The sequence below is a fragment of the Lupinus angustifolius genome, chromosome LG01 (assembly GCF_001865875.1).
Source record: "Lupinus angustifolius cultivar Tanjil chromosome LG01, LupAngTanjil_v1.0, whole genome shotgun sequence".
NCBI lineage: Eukaryota > Viridiplantae > Streptophyta > Magnoliopsida > Fabales > Fabaceae > Lupinus > Lupinus angustifolius.
The window spans coordinates 26,547,337-26,563,446 of NC_032009.1; positions in this window are offsets into that span (position 1 = coordinate 26,547,337).

Below are 16,110 nucleotides of genomic sequence, written 5' to 3' on the forward strand. Positions count from 1 at the left end.
ACGGTGGTAGTTACACCGTGTTTTCCCTTTATAAATAGTATAGATATAGATATATTTTTCCTTTATATATAGTATAGAAGTATAGATATAGAATATAAATAGTATAAATATAGATATAGATTATATATAGTATATATATATATATTATATATACTAGTTGACAGACACTCTCGTGCCTGTCAACCCGCTTTCCTATTGTTTATAATGTATAATTTATATGCTATAAATGTCAAATATAATAATTTATGTTAGATATTATAATTTGGAGTTGAACATGTTTGATTGAGGTAATTATTCAATTATTTATTTAAAAATTGAACATTTAAATAATTGAATCACTTACAATTATCTTTATAGGTCATTTTCCTTTATGAAATTATACATATACCTTATATATCTATATTCAATCAATGCAATAATCTCTATTAAACAGTAGTGGAATTATATATTTATATTTGTACCTGAGTGGTTATACCAGATATGTGATTTATTGAATGTGTTTAACTATTGAATGTGTTTAATAGAAGTATTAATCTATATTAAATAATAATCTTATTGAATCTGTTTTATAATTTAGTATATAATTATATGTTTATTTACGGTCCTAATCAATTAAGTACTGTATAGATAAATTAAAATATATCAATTAAAAATAAACAAAACAAATTAAAAGTTTCAATCTCATTTCACTTAGAAAAGTTATTATATGAAACAAAATTAGTTGATCTAACTAATCCTCACTCATTGATCAAGCATTAATGAGATATTTAATCAATTTATTCTTTACCTCATATCAATGGTACCTATAAAAAGGAAGGGTTGGTAGCGTATAATAGTACTTCATAGTCTTTTAGTTTTCCAACCATATATATAATAATTAACAATTATTTACAATTTAATTTTCATTGGAACATAAAATAGTAATGAAAACATGAGATTTAAAAGGAGCTCATATTATTTCTATTATAAATAATGGTTGTTTCCATACCAACAAATAAAAACATATTTTGACTTTATAACTTACTATATAGAATTATATATACTTCATGATAGTATTTATCTTTTAATTGATTATGTATATTTTTTACATCCATCAAATATAGTAAAACATATGAATGAATAAGACCACTCATTCTACCCAAAATTATGGGATGTTTTTATGTGGAAACAACCATCTATAAAAATATTATTGAGTAAATTGTAAGTGATAAGTATACTTTTATCACATTTTTCATAACATGATCTTTTGGTGAATACTCATATTCCAAATAAGTTATGTACCCAAAAAATATTCCAAATATATTAAATTACTAAATATAATAATTTATGTTAGATATTATAATTTGGAGTTGAACATGTTTGATTGAGGTAATTATTCAATTCTATTATTTAATAGTAAGCATGTAAGAGTTATATTAAAAACTAAAATAATAAATATCATTCGATAAGATGAAATTATAAAATTTACCACTCTTAAATGTAGATAAATTAATTAGCAATTAAGTTAGTAAAGATTGCAAAGTTCTAATTAACATCAATGTGGGTGATTAAAGATTCCATTAGAACCAATTATAAAAAAGTTAGTTGACTCACCGGACTTGTGAGCTTTTGAAGTGACCCCCAACAACAACAAAAACAATTCAATATTTTCTTTGTTATACCAACGATTACAACACCAAAGTGGAATGTCAATGCATCATCCGTGTTGGTTGAAAACATCTTTCTCTTTTGATTCAAGAAGTATTATTCCAACAACTCCACTTCCTGGATCAACAACACATTTTAACAATTAACCAATGTAACAACATAACTTCATTAACATAAAGTATAAAATAAAAGAGAATGACGAACATTTATTTATTGTATTCATTCGTGGAATATATTGAAATGTAGTTATTGTTAAGTCTCTTCTTTGAAAGAAAAAAGAAATACCTGAAAATTGGAAGAGGAAGACAATGGAGAAAAAAAATGAGAAATGATAGTAGTGGGTAACATTATATTTTTTGCAGCACCTTTGGTGCATTGCTTTGTCTTTTTTAGAAATATCATCCTAAAATAATGTAGTGGAAAGAACAATAACTAAGGATGTGTTATTCTTGCAAATTATATAATTTAGGCAACAATTTCTTGGAATGTGGTAGTTTTTGAAAAAGTAACTAACATGTAGTTTTTTCTTTAAATTAATTCAAATGGGAGGTTTTAAAATTTTCTATAAAAATGTGGTTAAAAAGTAATAAAGATGATAATTTTTGAAAACTAAGTAATAATGTGAATGAATGGAACATTGTGCATATAGTTTTTTTGTAGAATATAGAAAATAGTGAGGGTAAAATAGGGAACTATAAATTACACCATGAATAGTTAGTTATTTTATGTTTTTGCTTTATAAGTAGTATAGATATATATATATTAAAACCTAAAATAAACACCAGACAATTTCGATTAAAAGCATATAATTATATGTTTATAAATAAAAATTATTAATTAGGTATAAAATAACTTGGCCAAATTAGACAGTTTAACTATTTAATGTAACGTCCTGAAGATTACTTTATGAATATTGTGATTAAAATGAATTTTTTTAAATATATCATTCAAAATTGTTTTACTTATATTCATTTCTTTTTCGAGACATCACGTTCTTAGTAACATAAATTGCGAAATATCAATGACGGTTACCTAACAGTAACTGAAAATGATACAATATTTTCTCGAATACTTTTTCATTAATAATTAGACTTGACTCTACAACATGTATAATGAGGTGTTGCTTGGTCAAGTAAAATGTTAACTTAGTCTAATATTATTTGGCAGGTAAATAAAGACTATTGTAGCCGTTGGAGGGAGATTGCTCAAAGGGATTCAAAATATGACTGCGGAGGAGCTTAATGGAACATCTATGAGGCTTAAACACCAAGTCTGGACCGTTGGAGCTAAATCCACCTGAGCACATTTCATCCAGATGGACCCTAAGTTAATTTAAGAGTTGTTGGAGCAAATATGCTCGTGTGAAATTAGCATATGGCCGTTTGAGGCCTTAATGGTGCATTGATGGTGCATTATGCACATGTTCTAGCCGTTGGCAGCTTACCATATTGCACCAACGACATTCTATGCTATTTAGTGCATCCTTAATCAACACTTAGCCAGGGGAATTTCATTCCATAGCAAATGAATCTTATGCCAAGTCCAAGTGTACCCGAGGAGCATTAAGAAGGCTTAACTACAACAATTGCTATGTGCCAAATTAGGAGAATCCAATGGAGCTCATCAAAGCATTAGTCGTGGGCAATAAGGATTCTTCAAGTCTCATTGATCATATGACTTAATTGTTGAGCCGTGCACTTAAGGAGGAATGGAATATCATGCTCATCACTACCCAACCGTGGCAATCAAGGCATCCTAGGCCAAGTCATTAAGTTTGTCTTTCAATTGTAATAAAGCACACGAATGACATGTGCTCATTTCTTTACCATTCGAATATAGTCTAGTTTAGGAGTAGATTCATTTGGTTTTATGGAATCCAATGTAAATTTACCATGCATTAGTCTTAGTTTCAAACCGTGGGAGCCTAGTGGCTTGCCTATAAATGTAAGCCTTTTGCAATGGAATAAACAAGTTAAGTTAAGTTGAATTCTTTGTGAATAAAAAAGGATTATATCCTTGTGACAGTATTCTCCAAACCTTCTTGGCTGAACCAAGATTAGAAGTTCTTATCAAGAACCAAGTTCTTGTGGCGAGCATCACTTTGGCTTATCAACACATCAAATCTTTTCCATCTTCTTTTATAAAATTCCAATATATTTTTGTTGCTTACTCTCAAGAGCTCTACTCAACCGTGAGCTTAGGCCAAGCACCAACCAAGATAGATCGTTCAAGAGCCTTTTTACCAAGAAGTTCACATAAAGTGGTATCAGAGCTAGTCTCTTGCTTTGTGTTCACTAATCTTTTCTTTTGGCCATGAGTATATCTATCTTTCTTTATCTTTATCTTTCAAAAGTGTTAAAGTCCAAAATCAAAAAGTGTCAAAAAAAGAGTCAAAGTCCAAAATATAAAAAAAAAAGTGTCAAAAAAAGTCAAAGTCCAAAAATCAAAAGTGTCAAAAAAAGTGTCAAAAGTGATTCTACAAAAATTCAAAGAATCCAAAAAATATTATAAACTCCTTATTTGAGGTATAACTCAAGTCACAACGTTCCAATTTTGAGAAGTTGGAGTGATTTTCTTTCACAAAATTCTTGGTTCAAACTTGGTTTACTTAAGAAGGCTGTGGAGGATAGAGTGTTGAGTGATACACAATTCCCTACATTTTCCACAAACAAAAAGTGAGTGATACACATGAGTTTGAGTGAAATGTCCAATCAGGGAAGTGATAGTTCTCCATTGTCCTCAAGGACCGCAACCTTACATACCATGATCACCACACAATTTCAAACACTCCAAAGGAAAATGGAGAAAATGAAATTGGAGTATGATAGGAGGCTTGACAACCGTGCTTATAAGTATTCAAGTGACTCATATGATGAAGAAGGCAGGGGTAGGCAAATGAGGGAAGCAAGGAGGGGAAGAAGAAGAGAGGATAATAAACTAGAAGGGGTCAAGATAAAGGTACCAACCTTTATTGGCAAGAATGATCTGGAGGCTTACCTTGAATGAGAATTAAAAATTGAACAAGTTTTTTATTGCAATTCTTACAATGAGGAGAAGAAAGTAAATGTGGCAGCCTTGGAATTCAAGGAGTATGCCATGATTTGGTGGGATCAGCTTCAAAAGGAGAGGAGAAGGATTGGTGCTGAACCAATTGAACATGGGAAGAAATGAAGTTGATCATGAGGAGGAGGTTTGTTCCTAACTCCTATCAAAGGGATATTCACAACAAACTACAAAGGCTCACACAAGAGTCTAAAACCGTTGATGAATATTTCAAGGAGATGGAATTAGCCTTGTTGAGGTCTAATTTCCATGAAGACCGAGAAGCCACTATGGCAAGGTTCTTACATGGGTTGAATCAAGACATTGTTGAATTACAACACTATGTTGAGTTGGATGATCTAGTTCAACAAGCAATGAAGGTAGAGGAGCAATTGAGGCAGAAGAAGTCTAAATTCTCTTCGAGTTCTAGTTCCAAATATCAATCATCAAGGTGGATGGACAAACTCAAGAAGGAGAGCCCAACAAAAGAAGCTACAACCAGCACCAAGGGATTCGTGACTACAAGACAAGGTAAAATATTTGTGGTTCTAAGTCAAAGGAGTAGAGATGTCAAGTGTTTCAAGTGCTTAGGCCTTGGGCACATTGCCTTTCAATGCCCTACAAGGAAGACAATGATCATGACTAATGGAGAGATAGAATCTCAATCCAAAGCCTCAAGTGATGAAGAGGATGGTCATGAGGAGGATGATGCTATAGTTCCTGAAGGTGACTTGCTTGTGGTGAGGAGGCTATTAGGAAGCCAAATCAAAGACCAAGAAGCTGACCAAAGAGGAAACATCTTCCACACAAGATGTCTAGTTGGTGGTAAGGTTTGTTGTTTGATGATTGATAGTGGAAGTTGCACCAATGTGGCTAGTACAAGGCTAGTATCCAAACTAAACCTTGAAACTAAGACACATCCCACTCCATACCGATTGCAATGGTTGAGTGAGGTGGGAAAAATGCTTGTTGATAAACAAGTCGAAGTTCCTTTTACTATTGGGAGCTATGAAGATTTGGTTCTATGTGATGCGGTGGATATGGAGGCTAGTCATTTATTACTAGGCCGTCCATGGCAATATGACATAAAAGCAACACATGATGGAAGAACAAACAAGTATACATTGATACACAACAAAAGGAGGGTGATACTTTCACCATTAACCCCCGAGTAAGTAATTGAGGACAAGAAGATCTTGAAAAGAAAAATAGCACTAGAGCAAAAAAGAGTGAGAGGAAAACAAAAGAAAGTGAGAAGATACAAAAAGAGAGGGAGAGAAAGCCATTATATCTTATGGATAAAGTGGAAGATCAAAAAGTTGTTCTAACCAAACAACCCACCACACCTCTATTTATTTTCACAACTAACTTTGTTTTGCCAAAATATGTTTCTAAATTTTTTCAGGAGCGTGGAATCATCAAAAGGGTTGATGACTTATGGGAAGCCAAGACAATGGTCACTTGTCTTGAGATTGGACTCATGGATGGCTTAATCAATCAAATAGTATTTACTAAATATTGTACCAAGACAACTAACATCCGAGTGCAAGGGAAGTATTTATCTAATGATGATCTAATAAGTATTGATGGTTTGTTTCCATTTGATGTAGGTGAAGAAGATACAATTTCGAGGTCGGAATATCTTCAAGAAGGAGGGGATGATGTGAACCTCAAAGAGCCTAACTTTGATATTGATGGCCTTGAAGGCATAAGTGGTCCTATGAGTAGGGCTAGAGCAAAAAGGACTCAAAATGCCCTTGGACAACTCATAATGTTGATCCATGATGGTGAGCCAAAGATAGCCCAAAGGGGTCTAAAGATACTCACTAGCATCTTGGTCCATGGTTCTGACCGAGCCAAGGATGGACCAGGCCATGCACATGAGGCATGCCACGGGTCTGACCCAGGCGCCAAAATGGCCCTAACATGAAGCCAGACGCATCAGGCGTGAATCCTGACCGAGTTGAGGTCTCTGGTGCACCCAGTGTTGCACCAAGCTGGCCTGGCCAGGAAATCTAACCGACACTTTAATGCTTGGACCAACTTATATTTTTCGTGAACCAAACTCATTCTATCTTAGTCTAAGATTATTTGGCAGGTAAATAGACTATTGTAGCCGTTGGAGGGAGATTGCTCGAAGGGAATCAAAATATGACCATGGGGGAGCTTAATGGAGCATTTATGAGGCTTAAACACCATGTCTGGACCGTTGGAGCTAAATCCACCTGAGCACATTTCATCCAGATGGATCCTAAGTTAATTTCAGAGTTGTTGGAGCAAAGATGCTCGTGTTAAATTAGCATATGGCCGTTTGAGGCCTTAATGGTGCATTGATGGTGCATTATGCACATGTTCTAGCCGTTGGCAGCCTACCATATTGCGCCAACGGCATTCTATGCTATTTAGTGCATCCTTAATCAACACTTAGCCGTGGGAATTTCATTCCTTAGCAAAGGAATCCTATACCAAGTCCAAGTGTACCCGAGGAGCATTAAGAAGGCTCAACTACAACAATTGCCATGTGCCAAATTAGGAGAATCCAATGGAGCTCATCAAAGCATTAGTCGTGGATAATAAGGAGTCTTCAAGTCTCATTGATCATATTACTTAATTGTTGAGCCATGCACTTAAGGAGGAATGGAATATCATGCTCATCACTACCCAATTGTGGCAATCAAGGCATCCTAGGCCAAGTCATTAAGTTTGTCTTTCAATTGTAATAAAGCACACAAATCACATGTGCTCATTTCTTTACCATTCGAATATAGTCTAGTTTAGGAGTAGATTCATTTGGTTTATGGAATCCAATGTAAATTTGCCATGCATTAGTCTTAGTTGCAAACCGTGGGAGCCTAGTGGCTTGCCTATAAATGTAAGCCTTTTGAAATGGAATAAACAAGTTAAGTTAAGTTGAATTCTTTGTGAATCAAAAAGAATTATATCCTTGTGACAGTATTCTCCAAAACTTCTTGGCTGAACCAAGATTATAAGTTCTTATCAAGAACCGAGTTCTTGTGGCGAGCATCACTTTGGCTTATCAACACCTCAAGTGTTGTGGCGCCTTCACCTCAAATCTTTTCCATCTTCTTTTATCCAATTCCAATATATTTCCGTTACTTACTCTCAAGAGCTCTACTCAACCGTGAGCTTAGGTCAAGCACCAACCAAGATAGATCATTCAAGAGCCTTTTCACCAAGAGGTTCACATCACTTTATATACTATAATGCATAACTAATAATTAACTAGTTAATCAATTAATTAAACTCTTAATCGATTAATGAAAACAATATTACAACTTACAAACTGAAAACAACTAACAACTTTTACATTAAGCTTCAGTAATATATTTTTATCATAAATGACATCTCGAGCATTCCATCATTTCATCCAACCTGCTTGAACCTATGATTCATATCTCCCTCAATCCCACATCGTCTTGTATGATTGACCGATTATTCCAAAATTTAATTACTTGTGGTATGATACTATCCCAAACTTTATATGTACAGGAAATTTGATTGTCTCTTGCTATACTCATATTCCTTATACTTCATATTACTTCGATTTTTACAAAATCCATCAGGTTATAAAGCTTGTTTCTACCATTCTAATTCCTCAACTTAAAGAAGCCTAATAAGCAATGATTTGACATAATAATTATTTTCGGTTGTGGAATTATTTTCGATTGTGGATAAGGTTTGGTAATAAAATGGTTTGAGATTTCCTTTGTACATATAGATAATTCAATTAGTGCCAATTGGAATATTAGAAGCACGACACCTTTTCTCAAAATATATCTTGTATGATATTACTTTGTTTCCTCTATTGTATCCAATTATTGTGGGTAGATGATTGTGTAGCTTATAGGTGAATATGAAGTGGGATGGGTCGAATAAAGTTTGTTTTTAGTCTTACTTAGTCCTAATTATTGGTTGAATTTTTTTTTTAACTTGAACCTCACTATGGATCTGAAGAATAACCTTACCTTAAATGTCGGTAGAGTCAACTTTTGATTCCAAACTCGACCCAAGGCTCAAGTAAATATAATACATATTTCTTTTACATAAAATATTCTCAATATTACTTATTATTATAGATATGTAATTTGACGTAAGAAATGATGTATGTAAATATTTTGTTAATTATGTATATGTGATTAAAAATTTATAATCAATGATACTATTGGTAAAAAAGATGTCATTATTTTGTACACAATTTAATAGGGATGATCGTATGACGAGTTAAATCTAGTCATGTTTGTCCATTATCTACCCTAAATATTGACCATGTGAAAGTTTTTGAACTTGAATTCATTTTTGATAAAATGTAAAGATATTCACGTCCCATAATGAACGATGATGTGAACATCCTATTTTTAATTGGCCCAAAAATCGGAAAAGTTAATTTTTTTATAAATATTAAATGTTATTTTTATTTTTTAATAAACAATTTTTAAAAATAAAATAAAATAAGGTGTTTATGTAGTTTTTTTTAATTCAGAATTAAGAGGGAAAAGTTGGTATTATCTCTTGTTTTTATAAAAAAATTGACTAAATAAACACTGATGAAGGTGATTATCAATTTGTTACATCCTTTTTAATTAATAAATAATTATTTTGAAAATTTATAAAAAATATAATATCTCATGTTTGCTAAAATTTTGTTTTATTGATTGATATTTGTCCTTTTAATTTTAATTTAAAAAAAATAAAAATCAGGGGAGAAGATTTTATTATTAGTTTATAATTATTATATAAAATAAAAATAAAAATAAAAATAAATTTTAATAAAGAAGATGTTATAGGATTATCTCGTTCTTTTATTATCTCTAAAAGGTAATTGAAAATTTGATAACAAAATTTAAAATTAAACATAAGGATGAGAGGGAATGTTAATAGATTTTTGGAATCTATGTTTATCACTAACACTCTGCTTGGTTCATAGAGGAGAATGAAAGGAAAAAAAAAGAAGGAAAGAAAGTTGAAGGAATTAAATAAGTAGAAAGTTACGTGAAAATTTAGTTGTTTTGTTTATAAGAAAAAAAAATGAAAGAAATTTATAATTTTTCTTTCATCTGATTTGGTTGTGTAAAAAGTAAAATGAAAGGAAAAAATATGTGCAAAACTATATAAACACCCAAATAAGAAAGTCACATTTACAACATTGTTGTTTTTACTACTTTGTTTTTAGCATGTACTATCATGATTATTCAATTTTTTATACCTTTCAATTATTTTAACTTGTGCTTAAATTATTATATCATGTATTCTACCCAAGAAAGACATAATTGATCTATTAGAAACATTTGTGATAAACTTTGAGTATTTATTTAAAAAATCAAGCAATAAATAAAAAATATTAAACACACTTGACATAATATCAATAAATATAAATTGCCATTTTAGTTGTCATGCATAAAATATATGACATTCATAACAAAAAAATATTGGTTATTGTTATGAGAAAATGAGTGAGGAGAGGAAAAAGTTTGAGGACAAAAATGAAGGGCATTATAATCATTTGAATAAAATCATTCTTTCCCTCCTAGTTTTCACTCACATTTGGGGTGAATTTTTTTTTAGCATGGAGCCTATTTCTTTTTTTCCTCCTCCTCTTTTCCCTTGTCAACCAAACAGGGGAAAATTGATTTTTCCTTCTTTTTTTTTTCTTCCACTCATTTCCTTTCCTCCCATTTTCAACAAAACCAAACATAATCTGGCATGTCTAGGTATAAATAAACTCCTTGTGTCTTTAGTTGAAAGACACCAAAAACATAACAAAAATCATTTTTACTTGTCACAAGATTGGTGCATATTTGCACCTTTTTGTACTATTTTTTTTGTCAACCTACAATGAGAGGCCATCATTGTGCGAGTAGGCAAAATCATTACCTTGATCCATGTGAGGTCACATGCTACACCAACACACAACCAGATCTAGGTCTATATCTTTTTTGTACCCAACATTATTCTATCGTTATGAGACTATTATTGCGTCATTAATACGACTACTGGGTCTAGACCATGTTTTTTCTTTGCAGCGAGCCAATCTGATATTGCCACGTAGCGCACCGTCCTCTCTACATATCCGTATGTGTCGTTGCTTGGGTTAACATCTAAATTTTCACACTAAGTCTATTCTTGAATATTCGTTATTTTGCTTAGCCTTTGATTTTGCACTCACATTTTTGTTTTTTGTTTTTGTTTCCCCATTTGCTTATCTTTTCAATCAATGATGTAAAAACCATACTGTACCGACCGATTCAACCGGAAAACCGGTCTCCTAACCGGTATGGTACAGATGTTGAACCGGCCAAGTATCAAAACCGGTCGGTATTTGACTAAACCGGTTGGTTATACATATATTTTTTTTTGAAAAAAAACTTAAAAAACTTAAAAACCTATTGCAATGTGATCCATCTTTCCAACCCTTCTTCAACACTTCAAAATACATGCTTCCAATGCATACTTAGATTACACATTTTGGTTTCTAACATTCACGTGTAATCTCAATGACATTTGTGTAATCTTGGAGTACTGTATAAAGATAAGATTTGGTGCAAAAATATAATGTCAATATGAGACAACTTTGACTCTTTGGTGTTAAATGTTAAAACTCCAAATTTATTTGTTTTATAGAGTGAGTTGTGAACTTCTATCATTTATTTATATTTTGCGGTTATTAAGTGATACTTTTGGATTGATATATGTTTTTTAATTTAGACTTTGAGTTTGTTAAAGACTTAAAGTTATTTGTTTATGTGAATTTTGTGTAGATAATGAATATGGATTATATTAATTTGAGTATCTACCTATTTGGAATTTTTTTGTTATATGTTTATATATATATAAATATAAGTATATATGTCCAGTTTAACTAGCATGCAGTTTAATTACTGAACCACCGGTTGAACCACTATACCAGTACCCTGATTTGTTTGATAACCGATACGGTTTTAACATCACTGTTTTCAATACAATAGTAATGATATTAATAACCTGATAATGATAATACAAAGAAAAGTCTAAATCAAATCTAGAAATAATAGCAAAAAATAATTGAATAATAAATACAAGTAAATAATAGTTATCTTTTTTAAAAAAAAAATTATCAATTTCTTATCTAGCCTAATCTAATAATTGATTCCTTTCAAGCTTAAAGTGGAGTATCCAAAAAAACAAATTTTAAATATAATAAATGAGATGTAGTAAGTAAAATATCATATTTGCCAAAGTTGTAAGATATGATGTGGTGTGAGACATAAGGATATATTTTACTTTCTTAAAATTGAGGGAAATTAATGAGTAAATAACCATCAATAAACCTAAAAAAAACATTTAATATTGAAAAAGATGATATCTTGATCTGGCTTTCCTTTCCTTAATATGTGATGTGGTATCACACATTGAGTGAGTTTGTACTTTACTTATTTAAGTAGAGATGACATACTAAAATTAAGTATATTTCTTTTCAAAATTAAAAATAAATCAAACCAATAAATCAAGTGGATACGTAAGAACAATATCATACCATGTCACACATAAAAAAATAAACAAAAAATATTTTCCATTTTTAATAAAAATAATATAATCAAACAACTATGTGTATAAAATTAGTCCAAACATACATGACCTATAATCGAGTATGTATTATATATATTTTCGGATAGGAGGGATATCCATTTTGTTGGTGTGGACTGTGCATCTTACTTTTATTAGCATTATAAATCATTCAGATTGTCATCAAATATCATGAGTTAGACACTTAGGATAGTAACCTTTCGTTTTTAACCTATGATATTTTTTCATTTTCCTTCTCTATGCTTGAATGTACTCTAAGCACCTTAGAAGTCTAGAACCTTGTAAGAAACACAATATAGTCACCCAATACCCTGCTACAAATCTATGGCCTTCAGATGTACCCTAAAATCTGGAAGGTGTACCTAATTTAGGATACAAGAAGCATACTTTCATCTTGTATCCCTTGACACGTTTATTTCTCAACATAAATTGGGGCTCATGTCCCTTAAATAAAGTGACTCAAACATCATTCCAAACCCTAAAAGAATGGTATAGAATATCGTTGTACATTAGTAGCCCTACATCATGGGTACCTCTCACCAGCATGTAAAATAAGTACCATTGATATTATATATCGTCATATAGAAAATTTTCATCATAAAAAAACATGGGTAACCCATCTTCACCCCAGGATAACCTAGACTATATAATAGATGTCAACTCATCATGACACTCCATATGTCATATAATGAGTAAATCACCTCAATATATGGTCCATTACCTTTAGGGGCATACAATTTATATCAGCACACATTCCATCCATGCATACGTGCACTCAAATAAAAAATTGTTCATTCAATGACTTATGAATTTACTTATTCATGTATACATGCATTCAAAAAAAAATATCATTCGTACACACCAATTTATTCTTTCAATCATGCATGCATTCAAACCAAACATAAATCATTCAAAGATTGCATTTCATGCTTTGAACATCCAATTTTATTAGATTCAAAATATGTTTTTCAAACAAAAAAACAAATAAATATTTTTTAACTCATATAATTAAAATGAATTAATAATAAATAAGTGTGGATATTAAAATTAATTCAAATGTTTCACTCTTTTAATAATAAAAATCATAAACAAATAATTAAGCACTTAATTGATTGGGAGATTCAATTTAAAATAACTCCAATCATTTTAATAAGTGTAAATATTAAAATATTTAATGAGTAATTATTGGCTCAATAATGAAAAAGAAACATCCATTTTCATTTTTGTATATTAAATAAAATTTAAATAATTTTAATAAATTTAATGGTCAATTATTAGCGTAGTTATGGAATGAGTTAATCTTTTTTAGAAGCATGTCAAATAACCTTTAATTTTTAATTAGAAACAAATAATAATTGCATGCAACATATCTTTTGTGATTTTATTAAAGTAAAATGATATTTATGTATATGTAATGAAATAATTTTGGGATTTTAGATTCGTTACAAAATCTCTGCTCGAGAAAAGGTTGTAATTACTTTTAATTTTTATAAGATCAAATAATTAATTTTTACTCAAATATGGGTATTACAATAATTTTTAAGCTTTGCAAAAATTATTAAGTTTTTTTATCACACAAAAATAATTTTGTTAGGTGTTGATGAACTAAAAAAATAATACTCAAATCTAATTTTTGAGAGTGTTTAAATTCAAAAAATATTTAAGGTAATAATAACAAATGTTTTAAAAATTTAAGTTAATGGGTTGCCTTTTTATTTTTAAACATGTGTTGTAATGTCCTTATAAATAGGTGGGAAATGGCACAATATAGAGACACCAAACAATAGAATACAAGAGAAACTCTGAGAAACACCATTCAATAGAAGACAAAAGAAACACAATGTGGAGGTACCAACTACCAAGTAATCCAACAGTGATGTCTTCCCTTGCGTGCCCATGTCACGAGTTTGCTTCCCAACACGCATCACTATTTCCTTTCTCTTCAGTAGCATGTATAAAACCACTTCCCTTGAATCTTTTTTCTTTTCCTCCATGCTTAACAACCTTAATGATAGTCATAACCATAATATAATAATAACAATAATATTTATCTTGTCTTTGTAATATTAATTATTAAAATAAGCAACAATATTATTAACAATGTTAGTAATGAATAATGACATCTCTTTTTTCTTGCAAAAATCATAAAATTCAACATTAAGTAGGATATTAGGTGTTAAATATTTATTGCAAAATTTTAATTGTTATTAAAAAGTAAATATTTCTTATGTAGTCATATTTTATCACTCCTCACTAACAATGTGTTGGTCTAATGGTTAAGATCATGCATACTAGATCCCTATAATTACCAAAAGGTCAAAGATTCGACACTTGTTAGGAGGGACAACTACGCACACCAAAAGAGATTAATTCGTTATCCAAATAGAGTAAGAGGATATCTTTATTAGTACAAAAAATTTTATCACTCCTTAAATTGATATTTATTTTATTATTAGGTGTAAACAAATATCATAAATTAAGTTCATATATTTACCTTATACAATAATAAAAAATCTAAGTAATAATACAAATATAACTAAGGATAAAAAAGAGTTAAAAAGGGTGGAGGAAGAAGCTTCATGATTATTCCCTGATTCATTCTTTGGATAGTAACTCCATGTCGCTTGTGTTCCTAAATATATAAATTAAACATTTTCTCAATTATTCAAAATATATATATATATATATATATATATAAAATAACAATCACAATAATGATGAAGGAAAGGTAACAAGTATTTGTGTCTTTTCATCAACTAGACCTTTAGATAGTCACACTATGTCGTTTCTTATCCTAAAAATACACTTCGAAAAACAAACATTTTTAACTAAAACTACGTATGATTTTCTATTGTCAATATGTATACGTAGGAGCAATATGAAATTTTTTTCAAACAAAATAATAAAATAAATAAATATTCCCTTTTTCATAAATAAATAATCAAACAATCTTAAAGGTATAAATTAGTCTATACAATTAGTGGGGGTATCATCTTAATATGGGTGAGTGAATTGTTAATACATTCCTCAATCCGTAATAAACTCATGAATTCAAAACTCTCATTTAAAAGACTATCTATCTCTAAATTAGGCTAAAATAAAGTTTTCTACATTATAACTCCAAAAAACATAGCAACAAATTCAAAGTGTCATGTCACCATTGTTCGACTGAAAATTGGGATGCAATAAATCACAACTCCACTAGGAAATTTTAAGAGAGTTACGCCCGTAATTACTAAATGTATGGATAACTATACCTTTCAATTGCATGGTTTCGATTTTAAAAAAACTCATATATTAATTAATTATGACTAAATAAACAATTTTTTATATATCTATTGCTACAACTTTTGCACACACATGCCTTAGAACCCCATTATTAGTGATATTTTAGGATAGAAGAGTTACTCGCATGACCAATCATGATTTACGTCATCTCTAGTATTGGTAGAGTGGACCACTCAACTGTTACTAGTATTGTGAGTTAGGAACTTGAGTTGGTCTCTCGTTTCTATCTCCATGATATTTGAGTACTTCAGCGTAATAACTCAACTATAGACGATCTCATCTTTTGATAAGAACCTTGTAAAGAGTCTAGAGCTCATTAATGAGTCCACTGCATCTTATAACTCTACCATAGGATGTTGATTTTCTAGACATTCAAAAACCTTGTAAAGTGTACCTAATGCAAATTGTGAGAAACAACTTGGCTTTTTTTAATAAGGCAACCTAAGTGTCACCTTAAACCTTATTGGTACAAGATGCCATTGGACATTGATATCCCTTCACCATTGGCACATCTTACATGCATGAAAATAAATTATCCTTGATATGATCTAT